The sequence below is a fragment of a genome, unplaced genomic scaffold (genome assembly GCF_019419815.1).
Source record: "Pyrus x bretschneideri cultivar Hongxiangsu unplaced genomic scaffold, Pyrus_bretschneideri_v1 Contig38, whole genome shotgun sequence".
Classification (NCBI taxonomy): Eukaryota; Viridiplantae; Streptophyta; class Magnoliopsida; order Rosales; family Rosaceae; genus Pyrus; species Pyrus x bretschneideri.
In genome coordinates this window covers 3,065,073-3,088,277 of record NW_025999701.1, presented here as the reverse complement: position 1 = coordinate 3,088,277, position 23,205 = coordinate 3,065,073, and positions in this window count along the sequence as shown.

Genomic DNA, 23,205 nt, shown 5'->3' with positions numbered 1-23,205 from the left:
TGAAGTTGTATTTCTAAAATTTAATCTAAATTATAGAAACGAGAATTCAAACTTTGCAACACAGGGGGCACACTGCCATGGCCCATAACAACCCAATTTACTTTCTTATAAAAACATTCAGAATCAAGGGTGTTTTGCTTCGTATTGTTTTGCCCTTGTGTGGAATCTTAGTCGACCTTAACTTGATTAATGTAAATTCTATCTCTTTTTCCTTTCACTTATATTAGAAATATAATAGGTTAAGGGAAGTGTTATTGACATTCCAAAAATTTCATTCTACGATTCTCACAAATGTATTTTTCTTTCCAAATATAGAAATATTGGAGTGTAGAATGAGATTCTTAGAGTGTTAATAACAATTCCCTAAGTTAAAAGATTAGTGTTAAAATAATTGAAATTCAATTAGTCATTCCTTATGATTAAACACTAACCAAAGTTGATTAATTGTGTCCTATTGAAGTTGAAGCACGTACGTATGTTGTAAAGTGTAAATTCAAAGCGAAGTTCCACTTTCTAAACCAAACCTATCACCTCATAAAAAAATAAAAAAAAGCTCTCTTGATCATAAAAACCTGACAATTTCTTACACGATTCGTTGACACGATACGTAAATGATACGAAAATAACGATTTTTGAGTTAACACGATAACTAATTGGGTTGTTATCGAGTCACACCAGACCTGACATTTTGGATCCGACCAGACCCGACCCGTTAATATTAGTATTTGAGTGAATGCTTAATGGGTTGGGTCACTAATGGGTGAACCTATTAACAACCCGTTAAATAACGGGTCACTTTGGGTCAACCCACTAGACCCATTAGCATCCGTTAGTTAAGGATGTTTGAGTAATTTCAATAAAATCTTAACGAAAAAAAAAAAAAACTCTGATGATTCTCGTTTTGCACTGTGCCACTCACTCTTTGCTTTTGGCTCTCTACTCTTTCGTCCCCCTTGCTTCAGGCCTTTGGCTCTTTCTCGCTCTTTGGTTTCTCTCCAATCTTTTATTTTCTCTCCATTTTCGAGTTTTTTTGTTGTACCATTTATGTTACTGAAATTTAGACTCAATTAGTCTTTCCTTTCTAAACTGTAAGTAATATAAGATTCTGCTTGTTTAATTGCATTCAGCCTTATGCTTCTGCTTGCTTTGCATGTTTCTCATTTAATACTTTACTCTTGCTTAAATAGAACTACGAGTCTACAATCTCTGTATCTATACGTGATTAACAGAGAGATGATTAGTTGCTTTACATGTTCATCCAAACGTTGTACTTCTTTGATCTTCCTGTAGAAATTTTGTACTTATTATCTCATTTATCCTTGTAGGTTTACATATCCAAGTCAGCACCCTTTTAGATATGCACCCCCTTTACTATATATCAAAGTCTGTACCCTTTTCACTAGATATTCAACTCATCATCCTTTTATACATCCTTGCAGTTAATGTGTAATTGAATTGGAATGCTAAACAAAAAAAAAAAAAATGTTAACAGGTGAAACGGGTAACTTATTAATTAACGGGGTTGAGTTCAGGTGATCCGTTAGCTTAACAAATCAGACTGAACTCGACCCAAATTCGATAAACCCGATCCGTTTACAGGTCTAGGTCAAACGATAATAACCCATTAATAAATGATCCTTAACAGGTTTACACGAAGGTGACATGTGGGTAACTTGTTTCGACACGCTAAGAAAAAAGTTATTTTGATGATTTTAACTTTTTAAATTACTAAAAACTTACTATGAAATACAATAGACATAGTGTGTATGTATATATTGTATTATTATTCTATATAAATTTTAAAAAATCAAGTTTTATTTATTTATGTATTTATTTTTATAGTTTACTATAGGCAAAGAGTGAGATTAAAAAATCATAAACACATTAAAAATAAAAGTATCAAGTAATTGAAAAATACCAAACTGTTGTGGTTTATTTTATTTGACAAGGGAGAGAGGAGTGGCAACAGAGAGAGATTAGAGAGCGAGATGTGTTTGTAGGGTTGTGTAAAGGATATGTTATTCCTCCTACGCAGTGCCTTTATTTATAGTAATAAGGGATGGAAGAATCATTCTCCTCCAAGGAATACAAGTCCTAATAGGGAAGAATAACTAGTATCAAATCTAATCTAGGATTTACACAATCACACTTTAATACAATGTTTATAACACTCCCCCTTGAGTGTGTAAATACTCAACAAAATTCGACATCAAGTAGAGTTGAGGAAATTGACTCGTCAACATTGATTCTGGGAACACGCTAGTCTAAAACAAATAATGAACTTGCATCTAGAACTTAGTCTCACAAAAAAACCCAATGGCTATGGTAAAACCCATAGTCTAAGGAAAAGTGTGTGTGAGAATGCAAAGTCAAATGAAACGTCTACGGGACGTCATTGAGATATAATCAACCCAAGGTGGGTGCCTACCTCGTTAGGTAGCAAAAACCCAAAAGGAAAAATACTCCAAATCGAAGGTAAGAAAAAGTACATTAAGATCAATCAAGTGTACTTCAGGATACTCCCCTGAGTTTGACATAATTCCAAAAAGAACTAACAATGTTACAACTCAGAAAGTTTAAGCATACCTATTCCTTGAATAAGCTTTTGAAACGTCACCTTTGGTAGTGATTTCATGAAGAGGTCCACCAGGTTGTCTTGTAAACGTATTTTTGTGACTTCAATCTTCTAATACTTTTGCTGTTGACATGAGAAAAAGAATTTTGGTGCAATGTACTTGGTGTTGTATCATTTGATGTAACCCTTCTTAAGCTATTCGATGCATGTTGTGTTATATTCATAGATCTTCTAGTGTCTGCGTGTCGGTGTGTTAATGTATTTTGTCAAAAGATTAACAACGAAGGAGATGTCGGGTTTAATGCATTGAGCTAAGTACAATAAATCGCCTATTACACTTAGATAAAGAACTTCATGTTCCAAAATCTCTTCTTCATCCTCCTTTGAACAAATGGGATCTCGTTTTGCATCTAGTGATCCAACGACTATAGGAGTACTCGAAGGCTTTACTTTATCCTCGTTAAAAAGGCGCAACACCTTCTGTGTGTGGTTCGATTGATGTACTAAGATTTCATACGAATGGTGCTCTATCTCGAAACCAAGACAATATCGAGTCTTTCCTAAATCTTTCATCCATTTTTGCAGATGAATTTGTAGCTGGAATATTTGATCTTGTCACTCGCGCTAGATCTGTGAAAGCATCTGGCATGCTCTGAGCTACGCTCTAAAGATCTAATATGCGCTGTACTTTAATTTCAAATTGAACAGTGTGGGAATCTAAATGAGACAAAGTGAGAGTCGTTCATGATAATTTATGTCGTTCTTATCTCCCCCTAACGATGGGAAGACTGTCTCATAGAAGTGACAATCTACGAAACGAGTTGTAAAAAGATCATCTGTCAAAGGTTCTAAGTAACGAATAATTGAAGGAGAATCATATCCGACATAAATTCTCATCCTTCATTGAGGTCCCATTTTTGTACGTAAGGGTGGCAAAATTAGCACATAGATCGCAAAAAACATGCAAATGCAATATGTTGGGTTCGTATCTGGTAACCAACTGAAGGGTGCTATATGGTTGGGTCACAACAAGCCCTAGGTGGACCAACATCATTGCGTGCAATATTCCATGGCCCCAAGCAGCGATCGCGAGCTTGGTATGTATGACTAACGATCAAGCAATCACTTGTAAGCGCTTAATGAATGCCTCTGCCAGGCTGTTCTAAGTGTGAACATCAGGTACAATGTTCAATTTGGAGAAGGCAGCGTTCATTGTGGACAACAAGCACACGTGTGACCAACATGTGGAAGCGTCAACCAATACCATAAAGTATCTAAATGGTCTAGATGGAGGGTGAATCGGTCCACAAATGTCTCTTTGAATCCTTTATAGAAAAGTAAGAGGATTCGAGTGAATCTTGTCATAAGAAGACTTAATAATAAGCTTGCTTATAAAGAAGGTTTGGCATGTGATTCCTTGAATCGAACCTAAAGTTCGGGTTAGTGGATGCCCATATGAAGATTTGAAGATACGGTGCATCGTTGTTCGTCCAAGGTATCCCAAATGATCATGCCAAAGTGTAATTTTGTGCACGGTCCTTGAGGTAGGGCTAGCAATACAATGGCTCTTTATAGGGCGTATGGTTGTAGTATACAGACTACTCAAGATACGCTCTATCTTCTTTAGAATACGCTTCTGGCCATATTCATAAAAAGTGATGCACAGAAATTCAACTCTGTTTTCTACATAGGTTTCAACATGGTAATTATTATCTTGAATGTCTTTGAAACTCAACAACTTTCTTCCAGAACGTTGAGAATAAAGTGCATCATCAATGGTCAAGATTGTATCATTAGACAACATTATACGTGCCTTACTATATCCTTCGATCATGTTAGATGGGCCTGAGAGGGTTTTTAGAGGTGCATTCTTAGATACGAAGTTTGTGAAATAGAAGCATTCACGAAAAATGGTGTGCATGGTTGCACTATCTGTCAGACAACTAACTTTCCCACTAAGCATACCTAGAAATAAAATTTAATTTGAATCGGTCACATGCATAAAAGTTCTAAAAACAAATATCCATGCAAAATAATTTAAGTATTCGAGGATGGTAATTAAAAAAACTTAATATCCAAAAACAGATCACCAACAAATAATCCAAACATAAAGGAAATTATTCAAACTTAAACAAAAAACAAGAAAGGTTCGGCCACTTAGTGGAATTCGGTCCCAGGGGTCTAAATAGTTCATTTATAAGATTCTAATCTTCCATAAGGGTAATGGCCTCTTAAAAATCAGAAACCTCTATCTTGATACTCTCTGGTTCATCTACTTGCACAAAGTTTAATTCAAACTTCTTACGACGAAAATGATATTCAACTACAACATTCGGAGGAGCACGACAAACACGGGACCAATGGTCATTTGAACCACAACGGTAGCACATATCTGCATCCATGGTGTTAGGTGCTTTGCCTTTATTCTTGAAGTTCGGGGCCTTGGTAGGGAGATTAGTACCCTTATGGGCTCGATTTCCTCCCTTAGATGGGCCTTAGCTCTGTTGACCTTGACAGGGTGGCTTCTGGCCACCCTTACCATGCCTAGGTTGGCGTTTTAGGAATTGGGTCTGTGTTATGGTGTGCTTCAAACATAGTAGTTGCCCTAGTAGGTCGAGTTTGATGATTCTTCATTAATAGTTGATTCTGCTTTTCAGCAATATGTAAAACAAGATCAAATCCGAAAACTTAGTGAACTTCTGAGCCCTATATTGTTGCTATAGGACAATATGGGTAGCAGAGAAGGTCGAAAGGGTATTCTTCAGGAGGCCATCTTCGGTCAAGTTCTTGTTACAGAAGTTGAGAAGTGATCGGATTCGACAAACTTCAAAATTATATTCATTCACAGACTTAAAGTCTTGGAAGCGCAGATGCTGCCAGTCGTGTCTTGCTTCAGGCAAGAATATATCTTTTTTGTGATCGAAACAATCAGCCAAAGCGACCGAAAGTGCTCGTGAATTTTCCTCGACAAGGTACTCGATTTGTAGTGCATCATGAATTGTCTTTGAATGAAGATCATTGCAGTGGCTTTCTCAGCTTCGTCAACTGGGTCATTTATCTTAGCTTTAATAGGAGGACACAAATTCTTTGCAGTGACGTGGAGCTTCACATCTTGGACCTACTTAAGGTAGTTTATTCCAGAGACCTCTAAAGCAGCGAAGTCGAGTTTTTTCAAATTCGACATGTCTGTGTCACAAAATAAATGGACAAGAATGTGGTTAGTGTAATGGAGACAAATCAATCCATTCACATATGAGTAGAACACTCAATTTCTAGTATACATTTATTGGTCTAAAGTTACATGAAAAAGCTTTAGTTTTCATGGGTGAAGTTTTAATGAAAACTTCAAGTTTTCAAACAAGGCATGTTTTGAAAAACTTCAAGTTTCGAAAGAATTATGAACTTCAGGTTCATATGTTCTTTTAGACAAACATAAATATGCAAATATATCTTTGGGGTCTAGAATTGTAATTGAATTAATTATTTGGACTTTGGGACAAAATTAAAGTTTGGGTAAAAAATTATAAACCCAAAGTACCTAAAAAAAAAAGACCAAAGCCCACAGGTGGGGGTGAGTAATTATAGTGCCGTGAGGTCCAGGCCCAAAATTGGGTTGGGGAAGGCACAAGCTGATCATTCCAGGGGGCCACAGGCTTAGTGGCAGCAAACGGGCTGCAAAAATGGGCCAAAAAATAGAGGCACACATAGGTTCTGATCAGGTGTTGCTAGGAATAGGCTAGGGGTTGCAAGCCTATATAGAGGCGTCATTCGGTGCTTCACGGTGCAGATGCACTAGGTCACTAGTTGCGGGCTAGGATCAGGTGAGGTGCCAAGCACGGGGACACCATAACCCTATGGGCTGGTGTCACGCTGGGCCGATCCAAAGCAATGGGCCGTTGTAGGCGAGCCCAAAGGAAAAAAAAATTGTTTTTTTTTTTTCAGGTCGAGAAGAAACCAAGGCCCAACTAGACTCGAGTTTCAGCCAAAGAACACCCCAGTTTCATTAGGTATGGTCATCAAGGAAGAAGATAGGCGCCGCCGCTTCAGGCGGCTGTGTTCTGGTCAAATAACTCAGAGCGAGTCACGAGTTTGACATGGAACCTTGATGGTGTGACGGAGAAAAAGAAATCTCAATGTCCATAAACCAAAAACCCTCGAATTTGAATTGGGGTTTTCAAAATCCATGGAGAATCATACGAATCTTGGTCAAAATCATGGTCGGCGACGACTGTAGGTCGTTGGAGTTGGTAGGCGTAGTGGTTGGGCATGGCTGCGGGCCATGCGTGTGACGCCGTGAAAGACGTGGGGATTTGGGTTCAAAAAACCCTAGAAATTTATGTTTAATTTTTTTTCTTGATTTTCAGATTATAATTCAATGTACTTTCATGCATGTTTAGTATATAATTCAATGCATGTACATGTATTTGATACAATTCATGGCAATATCAATTCACATAATTCAACAATTGTGGATATATGCATGCACAATTTATGTAGAATCTAAAATTAAAAAAAAAACGTAAAGTTAGGTCATGCATTATGGTGAATGTTTATGCTATCAGGGCTGCAAAAATATTGAGATAAAAACCATTGTTTTGGAAGAACCTGATTGCGTGATGATATTGATGAACTGGTTTGCTGCACAAAACTTTCATGTCAGATTCCTAAGCGCAATGGTAGGAGCGTGCTGATAACGTGTTGTAGGTTATTTTATCTGACAAGGTAAAGAGGGAAACACGACAACAGAAAGAGATTAGAGATAAATGTGTTTGTAAGGTTGTGTAGAGGATGTGCTATTCCCCTTACGAAGTGCCTTTATTTATAGTAATAAGGGAGGGAAGAATCATTCTCCTCCAAGGAATATAAGTCCTAATAGGGAAAAATAACTAATATCAAATCTAGGATTTACACAATCACACTTTAATACAATGTTTATAATAGAAACACATTTGAAAAATTATAATAATTAATTTACAGGTGCGAAAAATGTAAAAAAAATATGCAAAGGCTCGTGATTGAATCCTCTATGTTTTGAGTATTTGTATATTGTCGTTTAAAATTTTAAAACCATACAAACCCTCATGAATAGTATTTTTGAGGGAGTTCAAAATAAATAAAATTCATAATGAGTATGAGTATATTGTCGTTTAAAATTTTAAAACCATACAAACCCTCATGAATAGTATTTTTGAGGGAGTTCAAAATAAATAAAATTCATAATCATTAATGTACAAGTATAAAAAAATGTGAAAGCATAAATAAATGTACAATGTTCCTCAAATTTGAAACGCAACTCCTTTCATTTTGCTTGTCCTTGAACATTTAGAATTTTATAGTAATGTACTAATGCTTTTTCATTAGGCTCTTATTTTAGAGTTTGTAATACTTGAAAAACAAATGTTTATTTTATTTTATTTTTATGTTTTGAAGTAATATTTATGTGACAATATGGTATGCATATACTAATTTAGTATTAAGTTTTCTATTTTTTTTTTGTTCAAATTATGTTTTTCATTTTCATTATTTATTGATTGAAAATATATTTTCTTTAATGGATAACATGTTGGGTCGTATTACCTGATAATATTAATGGGTCGATTTCGGGTCGGGTTATATTACTCGTTTATTTTAACGGGTTTTACACGACACGATCCGTTAAGATATATAAGAAGGGTGCAAATAGGAGCACTACTGCATGAAACATACCAAACCTCCCTCATCTATTTAGTTAGAATAGAGCAACATATATGAGAAGGGTGAATTGCCAATTTAGTCCCTGAATTGTCACCTAAGTGAAAATTAGCTCCCTAAATTATTATTTTTTTCTTTAGAAAAATCAGTCCTTGAATTATAAAAATCTGTCAATTACATCCCTAATATTATATTCGGAGCTATTATATTCAATTTTCTGTCAATTTAAGTCACGTTACTTGCATGTGATACGTACTGGAGGGTAGAATGGTAATATTTCATAAAGAAATAGTATATAGAGTTAATTGTGGAGTGTAAATTAGACATTAGATTCACCACCTAGATGAAATGTCAAGGCCCTTATAAGCGAGAAAATGATTGTATTACACTCTAAAGTATGTCAAGTGACTTAAGTTGATGAAAAATTGGATAAAATAGCTTTGAATATAATAGTAGGGATGAAATTAGCAATTTTTAATGAATTTAGGGACTTATTTTACCGAAAAATAATTTAGGGACCTAATTTTAACTAAGGTGATAGTTTAAGGACTAAATCAGCACTTCACCCTATGAAGAAAAAAGAAAAATTAATTAGTTTTAAACTTATTTATGAGTCCCAATCTTGTTTTTTTACTCGGCCTAATGGTGAAGGAAACTAATTAAGATACAAGGGGGAACCTTATTAATTTTTTGTTATACTTTTTTGTTAGGGTAAATTACACAGAACTACCTCAATTACTGTGTCATTAACAATTTCATACCTCGTCTTTAAAAAGTTTCAATATCATACCTTATCTTCAAATTTGTTGCAATGTCACACCTCCCGTCAATTGTCTATTAATTCCTCCGTTAAAATGCTGACATGGCTTGAGGCGAAACCCATTCTCTATTAAAAAATTAATTATATATTAAAAAATATATTTAAAAAAAAAACCAAAAATCCCGAACCCAGATCCCTTTCCCCTCGAAACCCCCCATTCCCTTCCCCCCCTAAACCATCTTCCCCGTCGGTCACCCCCCCTCGCCCCCCAAAACCTTCCTTCCAAGCCCAAAACCCCTTCCCCACCACCCCTTACCCCTCTTCTCCCTCCGGAGCCTCCCAACTACCTCCCTCTCCTCCACTATATTCACATCCCTTCACATTCAAAACTTAATAATAATAATAATAATAATAATAATAATAATAATAATAATAATAATAATAATAATAAAATTCAACCAGTTGTGGTGGTCCAACTTCGACAGGAAGGATGAGGTGGGCCGACTTCGACGCGAATGAAGGGTTAGTTGGGGTGCGACGATCTAGACAATCTGGGTTTAGATTTGTTTTTTTTTTTAATGGGAGGGGAGGTGAAGAGAGTGGAGGAGAGAGAGGTGGTTGGGAGGCTCAGAAGGGAAAAAAGGGGTGGGGGTGTGGGGGAGGGGTTTTGGGCTTGGAAGGAAGGTTTTGGGGGGCAGGGAGGAAGGACCGACGGGGAAGATGGTTTAGTGGGGAAGGGCATGGGGGGTTTCGGGGAGAAGGGGATCTAGGTTTGGGATTTTTGGTTTTTTTTTTTTAAATATTTAATTAATTTGCTAATAAAAAATGGGTCCAGTCTCAAGCCACATCAGCATTTTAAAGGAGGAATTAACAGACAACTGATGGAAGGTATGAAATTGCAACAAATTCGTATATGAGGTATGACATTGAAACTTTTTAAAAACGAGGGATGAAACTATTAATGACCAATAGTTGAGGTAATTTTGTGTAATTTATCCTTTTTATTACAATATATTTACATTAAAGGGTGAGAATATAAATTGATATTAAACTGATCATCCACAAGAGATCTATAATTTATAAGCAAAGAGAAATGTTTCATAAAACCAGCAGCTGTTTATAAAGGGGAGCACTACCTAATATTCTTCCAAGAATTTTTTATTTTTTGACAATGTATTCATGCTAAATTCAACTAATAATCAAAATTTCAACTTAACCGAAGCAAACACATTACACACAACACTCCAACTAAGTGAGTAGTATAACTTGTATGAGATTTTTCATCCCTTCATTTTCCTTGAAATTAGGATTTAGGGTTCATTTGTGAAAAAAAAAAAAAAAAAAGAGCCGGACAAAGGAAGAGATGGAGAAGGAATTTGTGTGTGGGCAAAAGTAATACACAACTTAATTTTTTTTTATTTTTATGGGAAAGCAAAAAGTTAATGCTGTCATTTGTAAATTGAAAAGTGTTGATTATTATTTTAGGAAAAATTAATGAAAAAGGGTTTTAAAACCTTGCATTTTAACCAAAAATGATCTAATAACTTTATTTAATGAAAAAAACAAGAAAAAAAAAAACATAAAATATAAACATGTGCCCAGCATGCGTTAAGTTTCATAAACAGTGTAGTACCGTTAAATTTCATAAGATGTGTAGTAAATTTCATAAACAATGTAGTACCGTTAAGTTTTATAAATAGTGTAGTAAGTTTCATAAATAGTGTGGTACTATTAAATTTCGTACACAGTGTAGTAATGTTAAGTTTCATAAACAGTGTAGTAATCTTAAGTTTCATAAATAGTATGTGTGATGAAGTGCGGGTCCTGCGCTTTAGTTTTTTTTTAATATTAAAATTATGTATTTTTCATTAAAATTTAAGTTCTTTTGTCCTTTTTATTTAAGTGTAAGGATTTTTCATTAAAATTTAAGTTTTTTTTCATTAAATAAAGTTATAGCATGATTTTTGGTTAAATAAACTTAATTTAAGCCTTTTTCATGAAATTTCTTTTATTATTTTTATTATGAAATTAATTATGTGCATGAATATATAAAAGGATGATACCTTTTTAGGGTCTTGTGCCGTGCCGTTGAACCTTTTGAACGCCCCCAATGTTCCATCTGAAAAGAAATACCTATACCACAGTACTAAGTAGAGGGCAAAGGGAAACTTAACTGCAAGCAAAAGATGATAATGCATTCTACTAATCTGATCTACTTAACTGTTGCTAAGGAGGCATAACAAAGGGCTAAACTAATTAAGCTATCATGGCTAAAATTTAAAGTGCGGAAGGAAAGAGGAATTCTAGTTTGGTAAACAGTAAAATGTGTTCAGTATGAGCCCCTTTATAGGCAAAAATATGATTTAAATTTCAGTGTTAATTATTTCCATTTTTGGTAACTGGGTGTAGTCAGTGGCCCAGCTGTCTGTGTGTAGCTGCTGGTTCATTTTTCGCCGGAATCTTGTAGTTTAGGGTTGGGGTTTGGAGAATCGTTGAGTTAATGTTAATAGTTTGAAGCTGTGGTGGGCTAGGGCTGACGCCTCACCTACCTGCAGAAAACCAAAACTTGTGTTTTAGGGTGACGATGAAGCATCAAATAATTAATTTTGAAGGGATTTAAAGCAAGGTTTTCACGCTAATTAGGGTTTAATGCACTATGTCTTTTAAGCTTCCATTCTATTTCGAGTACACCTAGGGTTAGGGTTTCAAGTAACTTAGTGGTTTCCATTGTTCGTGTCTAATTAAAATTTCGATATGATTATTCTTAATATCTCCCTGATCTACATATTTATCATTTTTTATTAGTAATTAATATTTGATGCGACATCTACCGGATGTCTTTTATAGTAAAATATTAATCAAAATTTCTCTGTGCCAATATTAGAAGAAAGAATGCTTTCAACATGTTTATTCCTCTCAGAGAGAGGTATCGATATACAACCCTAATCCTAACTAAATTGGGAAGAATAATTACATGAGATTACAAAAGAATATACCCAAATTATACGGGATCTATCCTGAACTCGGGAACTCTAAATTATAGGAAACTGTACAAGTCAACACTTCCCCTCAAATTAGTGAATATATGTTACACACGCTCAACTTGTCTAAAAACTTAAGAGAGCTTTTCACTATAAGCTACTTTGGTGAGAATGTCAGCTATTTGGTACTCCGTTCTGATTGGAGGCACTTCAATTATTCTACCTTCTAACTTCTCTTTTATAAAGAACTTGTCAACCTCTACATGCTTAGTTCTATCATGTTATACCAGATTGTGAACAATATCACGAGCAGCCTTATAATCACAAAACAACTTCATCGGTTGTCTATACTTGACACCCAAGTCTTGTAATAGTAGTTTAAGCCATAAAATCCCACAAATACCAAGGGCCATACTTTTGTATTCAGCTTCTGCAATTGACCTTGCAACTAGACACTGCTTCTTGCTTCTCTAAGTAACCAAATTTCCACCAACAAATGTGAAGTCACCAGATGTTGAATGCTTATCATCACTTGAACTGGCTCAGTCAGCATCTATATAGCCCTTAATTCTGAAATGACCACTCTTTTTGAATAAAATCCTTTTCCCAAGACTTCCTTTCAAATAACTCAATATTCTCATAACTGCATTTATGTGTTGTTCCCCTGGATCATGCATGTATTGACTAATGACACTCAAGGCATGAGAAAGATCCTAGTATATGCCAAATACATTAATCTCCCCACTAATCGTGGATACCTCCCTTTATTGATTGACACTTAATTTATCAATACTCATCTTCATTTCTTTTGCCAATGGAATACTCTCCGGTTTGTATGCGTACCGTTTCTTTTAACAAATCAATAATACACTTTCTCTATGGCAGAAAAATCCTAACTTGCCCCTTGACACCTCAATCCCAAGAAAATATTTTAGTGACCCAAGATCCTTCATCTCAAATTTCGTAGATAAATATTTCTGCAAGGCTATACGCTCATCCAAATCATTACCGGTAACTACCATGTTATCCACGTATATGATAAGTGTTGTGAGCTTTCCGTTTCGACATTTGAAGAACGATGTGTGGTCACAGTTACTCTACTTATATCCAAATGCTTTCATAGACTTAGTAAACCTCCTGAACCACACTCCTAGGGACTACTTCAACTTATACAATGATTTTCGAAGCCTACACACCTTTTGTCTATGCATATTGGAATGTTACTCCATGGTGGGAGTTCTATTTATATCTCCTCAGTCAGATATCAGTGTAATAAGACATTTTTTACATCAAATCATTGTAGCGGCCAATCTAAATTTGCTGCTAAGGATAGTAACACACAGACTATATTGATTTTCACCACCAGTGTGAGGGTATTAGTATAGTCAATCCCATACCTTTGTGTATAACCCTTTGTAACTAACCTTGCCTTGAAACGATACACTATTATGTCTACTTTGTATTTCACAGTATATACCTATTTGCAACCCACAGGCTTCTTACCAGCTGGTAAGTCGGTTACTTCCCAGGTACCATTTTTCTTCATTGATTTCAATTCCTCATTCATTGCTTCTTTCCAACAGGAATCCGCTAAAGCTTTATGCACACTGTTAGGAATAGATACACTAGATAATTGATATACAAATTTGACAGGTGACAGGTAGATAACATCTAGTCATCACACAACCCAAAGTTGTGTAGGAATGACACACCTTCGATAATACAATCATGTGAAGCAATGAGATTGGTATCTTTTTCATAACTGCGTCTCTTCGTTACGAGTAGGAATAAGTCACTTTCGAAATCATTCTCTTTTAGGCAACATCATTATGTAAACTATTTGATTTAATCAGGGCTTTCTAGATTGAGCAATACAGGCTTTCAATCTTATCTTTCAAATATGTGATAAACACTAGGGCTATAGAAAAACACAGTTCGGTCGAAACCTGCAATAGGCAACCGATCAAGATGTGGTCCCCCATTACAGATTAACCAAGCAGAACCACTCATGAGAACATCATATAGGTAGTGACCCCCTCATAGCGGATTTACAAGCAGAGTCACTTTTACGAATACTATAGATAGTGATCACCCATCGTGGATTAACCAAGTATAATCACCCCTAAGCACATATGGCCATACGTAAGTAATAAAGATCGCCCATCGTGGATTAACCAAGCATGATCCCAAAGTATGGTCCCCCATTGCAGATTAACCAAGTATGACCATCCATGTACCACTGCTACATGGTGCATATTCTGATTATATCTCACATTACCCCATGTACTGGGTTAGCGGTCCTCTAGTAGCCCTCACTATCATAATCATTTCAAGCATAGCATATACATATTTTTATGATAGCATCATCAAGTAAACATAGCATAGCAGCACACATTTCCATATAGTCATTTGGAAGTCCATGTCATATCCACATAATATATAACAAGGAATTTCATAGGTAATAACCATATCACATAATATTAATGTCACTCACTTGGGTTATTTGCATTCACCAACTCTGCCCCCATGAACCTAATACAATGCACAAAATCCCACTTAGGAAACTTAATAAGACTGACACATAAACTAAGGCTAAGTGCCACATGCGCATACTTCGAGACACACGTCAATCGGGAATGACACATCATCGAGATGAGCCAACTAAGCTCAATCAAGCCCCAACAACAAACTAAAAATAAATGACATTATAGAATAGAGCACGTTGACTAGAGCATCAGCCGTTAATAAGGTAGGTCCACTAAGGTTAACAAACCTAGGTTATTCAGTTTGGAAGATCCGCACATCATATTTTAGATCCATAAGTTCTGAAAGGTTCAACAACTAATAACTAGAGAGCTCACAAAATTGCATGAAGATCCAACGATTAGATTGTTGTCAATTATAAAAATCGTACGGCGGTACAATTATCCGAAGAATTGAATAATCGAACCAACGTATCGAATTTCAACTAATAGACTTTGGATATGGGCTCAAGAAATTGAGAATGTCTCGCTGTCCAAAATACATGGAAATAGATTCTCTCTCACGCGTCGCTGCGCGTGCTGGTTTTCGGCAACCGAAAACCCATTTTTTTTACTAACTACAAATTCTACCAAAATATATAGGAAGATAGAGCTCAACAAGAGGAACAAGTTTTATACCTGCCATGAGGTCCAAAAATGGACGGAAGAGGGTCAGTTTTGCCGATAAAGCCAACTGGTGCCTAAAGCTTCCCAATGTTGATTCGTCGCCTATGGTGGTCTAACAGGGTCAAGGCTGGTTGGGAGGCTACAAGTGCCAAGTTGTGGCATCGACCATCACTTTGCCGATTGGCAGGAGCACTATTGATTTTCATAGGTTTTTGTGGCCTTGCACCGCCACATACGGTGGTTAATCAAGGTGGTTCTTGGTTGGGTTTTGCAGAGGGAAGTGAGAGCTTCAAGATGGTGGTGTTGGCGTCGAAAAATACCGCCCGAGTTGGCTGTAATCGACATTGGAAAGTCATGGGTCGCCGGGATTGGTTTTTGGGATTTTCTGGGCTTTTGGGTGCAGTTTCCTAAAATGGAAACTTCCTAATTTTGGTTGACTAATTACAAAGGCTTACTACTAATAGTAAGTACACATGTCTAAAAGGTCACATTATTTTCGAGGCTTGTAACTTCTCCGTTCTAACTCGGAATTGAGATCCATTTGCGCCTACACACTTATGAAATCGAACTCTACCTAACCAACTCAAAAGATGACTGAAAAGGTCAAGTAAAATTCGAAATGGCAGAATTACCCTTCACTTCACTTTTCTCGAAACCGGAGAATTAACAAACTAACTTCAATTAAATCTTCCAAGTATGTCTAAAATAAAATAAAATACTAATTTTGGGAAAAGGGATATCACATCCTCCCCAACTTATAAAAATTTTGTCCCCAAAATTTTCATAGGCCAAACTACAAGGAACAACCACACTACTTCCTCAAACTCGATATTGACAACTACGTCATCAACATCGGATAAGGATCTCGCCCTTCTCTTCGACACCAAGAACTTAACCAAACTTCACTTCAATACTTCAAGAACCCAAAAAAATATGAATCCAAGAAGTATCCCCCCTAACGCTTTTGTCCAACAAATCCAACATGGGGATTTCAAGACAACACCTTCATTACAAAACTAAACTTCAACCTCAACGGCTAACACACCTTGGAAACTCTAGTTGCCAACTTCAAAAGAACACAACGTTCTTAGATAAGGCACTTGGAACGAGAAGATGCCAAAACTGCCAATGCAAATGATTTGAACGAACGGTCAACTTAATTACCCATTTCATACCCCATATGCTAGACATACTAGTCTCACTCTAAGATTAATGAATCTAAAGCAAACTCTAAGTTTGACACCACTAATACTACAAGGTAAGCATCAACATCCGCTGAAAATTTAAAGGTCCGGGGGCCAATTAATGCTCTAATACCACCAAAATTTGCCATGCCTTGATCCTGACATACGCTCGAATCAACGCGCGACAGAAGGACATTAGTGGTACAATATAAAATACATAGAGTCGATAAGACTCATACATGGGATGTTAGGTTATTGTCTAACGCCCAAGCCTAGATGCATCTGGCGCTGTCTGTGCAGAAGTGGGTTATAGGCTCTAAGTTATCATGGACTTCCCCACTAGTGTGTTGGTTGCTCATTATGTGGCCCATCTTGCTAGTGCTGTGCATGCAGCCCATTTTTCTAATCGTATAACCCATTACATGTTGGTTGTTGTTGCTGTTGTTCATGCGTAAATTCATGCAGCCCCACTGACTGCATTTCATCCATAGGATGATAATCAAAGGTTCGAACTTCAACATCTCACATCTCCCCCTGAAGTAATGACCCCGATGAAGTTTTCTCTGTCGTTGAGGCAGGTTGAGATGAACAAAGGCAACACATCCCAAATCTCGTGGAGATAGATTAGGTACCAGTAGACAATTTGTTTGAGACATGAGTGCTGAAACGGTGCTTAGAAGTCGATAATGCGAGATGGGAGACGATTAATAAGATATGTTGCGGATGGTAGTGCTTAACCCAAAAAATGCAGTGCGAGTTGTGTTGCGAGAAAAGAGACACGAACTACTTCGAGCAAATGTCTATTTTTCCGCTCAGCTACCCTATTCTGCTAAGGGGTGTAGGGGCACATAGTATGATGAATAATGCCATGCATATCAAGGAAAGATTGAAGCTCCCCACTAACATATTCTCCTCCATTGTCACTTTGAAGGACTTGGATATTCATATTGTACTGCACAACAACCATTTTATGGGATTTTTAAAAGACTGAACTAACTTCGTTTTTTTACTTCAACAAACTAACCCAAGTCATTTTGGTTCAATCGTCAAATAAAGGTAACAAACTAATGAGTTCCACCCAGAGTCACAATTTTAGATAGACCTTGCACATCAGAATGCATAATCATTAAAGGAAATGAACTTTTATTCAAACTTAGACAAAAAGAAGTATGATGGCTTATGGCCATTTCACAAACATCACACATAAACTGAGAAACATCATTCTTAACAAAAAGACTAGGAAATAACTTATGCAAGTAACCAAATGAAGCATGCCTAAGACGATAGTGCCACATCCAGATGTTTTACACTTTATTAGTCCCCCATTGAGAACCACCCACTGAAAGAGCTTAAGTTACCAAGCTAGAATTATTTGATGTATACTTCAAGTAATATAGCTTCCTTTGTCTAGTACCATAACCAATCGTCTTCCGCGTCCAGATGTCCCTGAAAACACAAAAATAAATAGGGCCAAAAAATAACCAAACAATGTAAGGTAAAGGTTATTTGGCAACGTATAACAAATTATAATTTAAGGATGGACCACAAGAACGGTATCAAGTTTCATGGTACAGAAGGGGAAATAGTGTCTTCCCCGACAACCGGAGCGACATTACCGTTAGCAACACTAACCATGGTTTGGGTGGAGGTTTTTAATGATGAAACTTGTCTAGAAACACAAGTCACATGTTCCATAGCATCGAAATCAATAATCCATTTATTATTCAAAACAAGAGTAGAAATATTAAGTGCCTTACCATCAGTACTTGTCGTAACAATCATAGCTGATGCATTATCTGCTATATGATCTGCATCACTCTTAGTTTCAGCAAAAGAAGCATGAGATTTATTGTAGCATGGATCACGAGTTTTATCCCAATTCTTGGGATATCTAATCAACTCAAAACAGTGTGGCCCATCATACCACAATGTAGGCATTTACCTGAAGGGTAGTCTTAACTTGTCTAGCTGGTTCAGGTTTATCTTATTCGATTTTCTGACCTAGAAGACGACCCACAAGTCTTGGCTATCATAGAAGCAAGCCCCTGCTTGTCTTATTCTCGTCTTTATAGCCTCTTTTCTATCTACTTCACACCGAACATATGCATAAGCGGCCTGGAGCCGAAGTGTGGGATCTTTGCATAACACCTCTCCACGTACTTGATCAAACCCACCATCTAGACCACCAAGAAACAAATAAACCCTTTTTTCTCTCAATTGCCTTTTGAAACGTTCTAATATCCTTTTCACACTTGATGGCCACTTTATCAAAGTGATCCAACTGATCAAACCCATTGTCTAGACCACCAAGAAACAAATAGACCTTTTTTCTCTCAGTCGCATTTTGAAACGTTCTAATATCCTTTTCACACTCGATGGCCACTTTATCAAAGTGATCCAACTACAGGAAAATCTTAGTTAACTCCCCAATATAGGTAGCCAATAATCGTCCATTCTGACAAAGACACGATGCTTTCTGATTTAAGGTGTAATTCTAGTCTCGTCATTCTCATTGAAATAAACTGTTTTAAGAGAATCCCAAATTTATTTGAAGTAGACAACTGAATATACCACTTCATAATTTTTGGCTTCATCGACGATATATAACAACCAACTCTTAATTTTTTGATCTTCGGAAAACTAGTCATCAGATTTAGGATCATCCTTGTTGGATGCCTTGATTGATCCACGAAGATATCCCATCTTCTTCCTTCTAGCAATATGAATTTAAATGAGAGAAGCCCACAAATCATAATTCTTCTCATCCAATACCATACCATGTTAAAACTTGAGTTATCTGATTGCACCATAATTGGAGTAGCAGCCTTCTCATCTTGTTCAGCCATGGGTCCTGCTGTTGGCAAGAAATTGGGCAACAGTGGCATAAAGGATAATCAGTGAGACAAAAAACGGTTTGACAAACCACGGTCAGCAATAAAGTCGTTGTTGATCACGAGATAAAATAAGATGCAACAATGACCTTTTTAAGTCACAGCACGACAACTTAGATAGGGTTCGGTTTTTCCTTTTCTCTAGTTTTCAACTAGTCTAGGGTGCCAAAAAAAAAAAAAACAGAATGCTTTTGATATGTTTATTCTTATCAGAAATAGGTATTGATATACAACCCATCCTAACCAAATAGAGATGAATTATTACAGGAGATTACAAAAGAATATGCCCATATTACATGGGACCCATCCTAAACTAGAAAACTCTAAATTATAGGAAATTATACAAGTCAACAATATTTTACTAAAATCTCCCTTCATACTTCTGTTAAACTTAAAAAGGCATATTTTTAGTTATGCTCCCTAAACTTGATTTCAATCCCATTTTGTTCCTTGAAACTCAGAAGTCGCTACTTTAGTCCTTGAAACTCAATTTTGATCCCACTGTACCTCCCAAAAACTCAAAAGTCACCACTTTACTCTTTGGAACTTGATTTTGATCCAATTTTGCTCCTTAAAATTCAAAACTCATCACTTTACTCCTTAAAACTTTAAATTCACTTTAAATTACCTTGTTTCTATTTTTTAGAATAAGTTCATCCATTCAAAATTTATAATTGGTAATATGGCAAATTTCCCCCTAAAATATAAATAGTAAAAGGAACTAAACGAGCCATCTTCCCTCTTCACTAGCCACCTCCATTAAGAACATAAGAAAATAAGAAATGACAAAATCAATGGAACTAATATGAAGGTGACTGGAGATGGAGGGAGAACGATTGAATGCCATATGATGTTATTAGATATGTTAGCTTTATACTTGTGTCAAGCCAACCATAAGTGGGCCCTAATTATGCCACATAAATAAACTTACAGGTTATTTAATGGACTACATAGAAACAAGCCAAAATCAGTAACTAACGAGTTGCATGAAGTAGAGTGATGGCTTTTGAGTTTTAGGGGGCAAAATAGAATCAAAATTGAGTTTTAGAGAGCAAATGGGTGACTTTTGAGTTTCAGGAGGTAAAGTGAGATCAAAATCGAGTTCCAGAGAGTAAAATGATGACTTTTGAGTTTTATGAAGCAAAATGAGATCGAAAGTAATACCTTGCTGGTCATACTTGAGGATTATAGCTAGTAAATATAGACAGAACCGTTTTCCAAATCATATGGGAATCTTGCTAGCGCTCTTAAAATATAATGTCGTGACGAGGACTGAGCCTGACAATTTCTAGTAGGCGTGCAGCCAGAGTTATATATAGTTTTGATATTTGACTAATTAGTTGGTCAAGGACAAAAACTTTGAAGTACAGCAAAATTTATATATGTTCAGGTTTTGGTAGAAATTATAGTTAAGCCCTTTTGTATTTATCAAATTAAGAGTACATTAGCTGCCTTGAAAATAATGTCGCAACCGTAGCTAAGAATTTAACGGGTGGTCGGAAAGTTGAAATTGAGAATGACATAATTAATTTTATTGTGGAGCGTATTTAGTGATTTTTTTAGCCAAATATTAAGTGATTATTAACTTTTTATTCTTCGTGTGTTAGTATAAACGCATAATACGTGAAGAATGAAAATAATACTCACACTTTTTCATACCATTTTTTGTACAAAAACTTCAATCTCGCACAGTTGGTTCATGAACGAAGAAACGGAAGTATCAAACATGCTGTACGAGTGGAGTTTTTCTCATTGCAATAAGAAAAACCATGAGTTTCTATTCTAATCCTTCATTATGTGTTACCTTTCTTTTGAAACAATTGTAACTCTTTTTATAATTAATCTGGTGATCCAATTCCAACCCACACTAGGCCTTCTAATTTGGCCACCAGAACTTGGTCCGAATAGCCTTTTGCTTTTCCCTGATCTTATTCCCTATCAAACATGTAGTCTTTTTCTACATTGGTTTTCGGTTTTCTCCATGCCATCTTATTAAATTCCACCGTCGTCCCTCTATGCTTTTCAAACTCTAAAGTTTTTCTTTAATATTGGACCTAACGTTGAACCCCCATTTCCATTTTTTGTTACTATACATGCAATGCCATGCTGAATCTTATGTCGACAGGGTCTCATACTATTATATCTATTATAATTGTTTTTTTTATTTTTTTAACTTGGTGAGCAAGATTCTTATTAATAAAAGTAGGTCTTCTCAATTAAAACTGTTTAATAATTCATAGATACGTCTAGTTTCAACCCTTTTCTAAAAAATTCTGCCATTGGAATTTAGTTTTTATTTGGAATTAGGCCATTGACGTTTGAGGTAGGGAGAGTTTGTGTTATGATAATAATAAACAAATTTAGTGACTTTTCAAAGTTGTCACATATAACTCAGACTAATTAAAAGACCTTGAGGTAGAGATAGTGATGTTGACTAACTTCAATTACACATTTAGCATGGATAAATTTTATAATTTATGTAGATCACCGCAAATGCTCAGAACAATTCAAGCAGATGATTTGTGTACTAGCTAAATAGAAAACTCCGATTTTCCAAAGACTACACCTTCGATTCAAATCCCTTACACCAGATAATTAAGATAATTAGATAATTAACACAATGAAACAACCACACAGAGAATAGTTAACTCTATTACTAAGAGAACACACAACTTTTTTGATCAAGTTCCAAAACCATCATACTTACACAAAGCAAATAAAACTAATTATAAAATTGGGATAAAATGGTAACTCTCTATAATTAAACCCTAACCCCTAAATTTTGTAGATTGCTTAGTCATTCATAGTACAATTTTAGTAACATATATTTTTATAATTAATGAACCACACGTCTATTTAATACATATAAAATACAAGAGACTAAAAGATCTCCAACTTAATTTATTTTTTTACGGATATAATGTACAAAGATGCATAGGAAAATGAATTATTCTTATTATGGCAAATGGTAAAATACGTTAATTACAATTAAGTGAACAAGAAAATGCACAAATTTGGTTGATGGAAGAATTGTCCAATATAATATGTCTAACTCAAAGCCACCATTTAAGACTTTATGAGAGCAAGCTCCGCCAACCAATCCCTTAGACTCTTAGTTAGCATAGGTTTGAGTATCCTATTGAAACTCTAGATGGACTCGACACTAAAAAAAAAAAATGTTCTAAGAACACAATTGATTTGTGCTCCTTTTAATTCATTAAGCACATATTGTGCTTTTAAATGACATTGACCACAAAACTATCTCAAATGTGCCTTCTGAACAAAAAGGCACATTAGTTTATGGCTAAAAAAATAGTGCATTTGTGGCTATTAAAATTTGAGCACGCAAAATTGTGTCACTATTTATGAATATCAGTAATCATAATTTTTTATTAACTGACAAACACAAGAAAAATATTTTCATGCTCTTTGATTTAGTATATTTAAATCCTTCTGTTGTTGGATTTGTGCAACATGCGATTGTCAATATTGCAGGCTACAGACTGTGATATTGATGACTTATTCGTTGGACTCATTAGCAAGTGAGGCCCATCTACATTAGTACGTTAGTATTTTATAAATTACACCTTGTGCCTAATTAATTATTGTTTGGGGTTGATCCAAAGGCACACACATTCTCGTAGTTCTCATTGCTACAATCACGTGGATGCAAGTGGGACAAAATTCGGAGTTACAATGAAATTCACGGAACGATGAAGACCAAAGGCAATTGTTAATGTCATTATTTGTGAAAGGATAATGCTATGGAGACCAAATTTGCAAACCAAATGATGTGTCACCAATAGAAAATAAGCACGTTAACCAACATTTGAGTAATAATCTAATCATCAACAACCACATCATTTGGTTTACAAAATTTGGTCTCCCTAGCATTACCCTTTGTCAAAATATCTCATATGCCACATAAATTATTTTAACATTATTTTCTAGTTGCACCCACCCACGGGACTTAC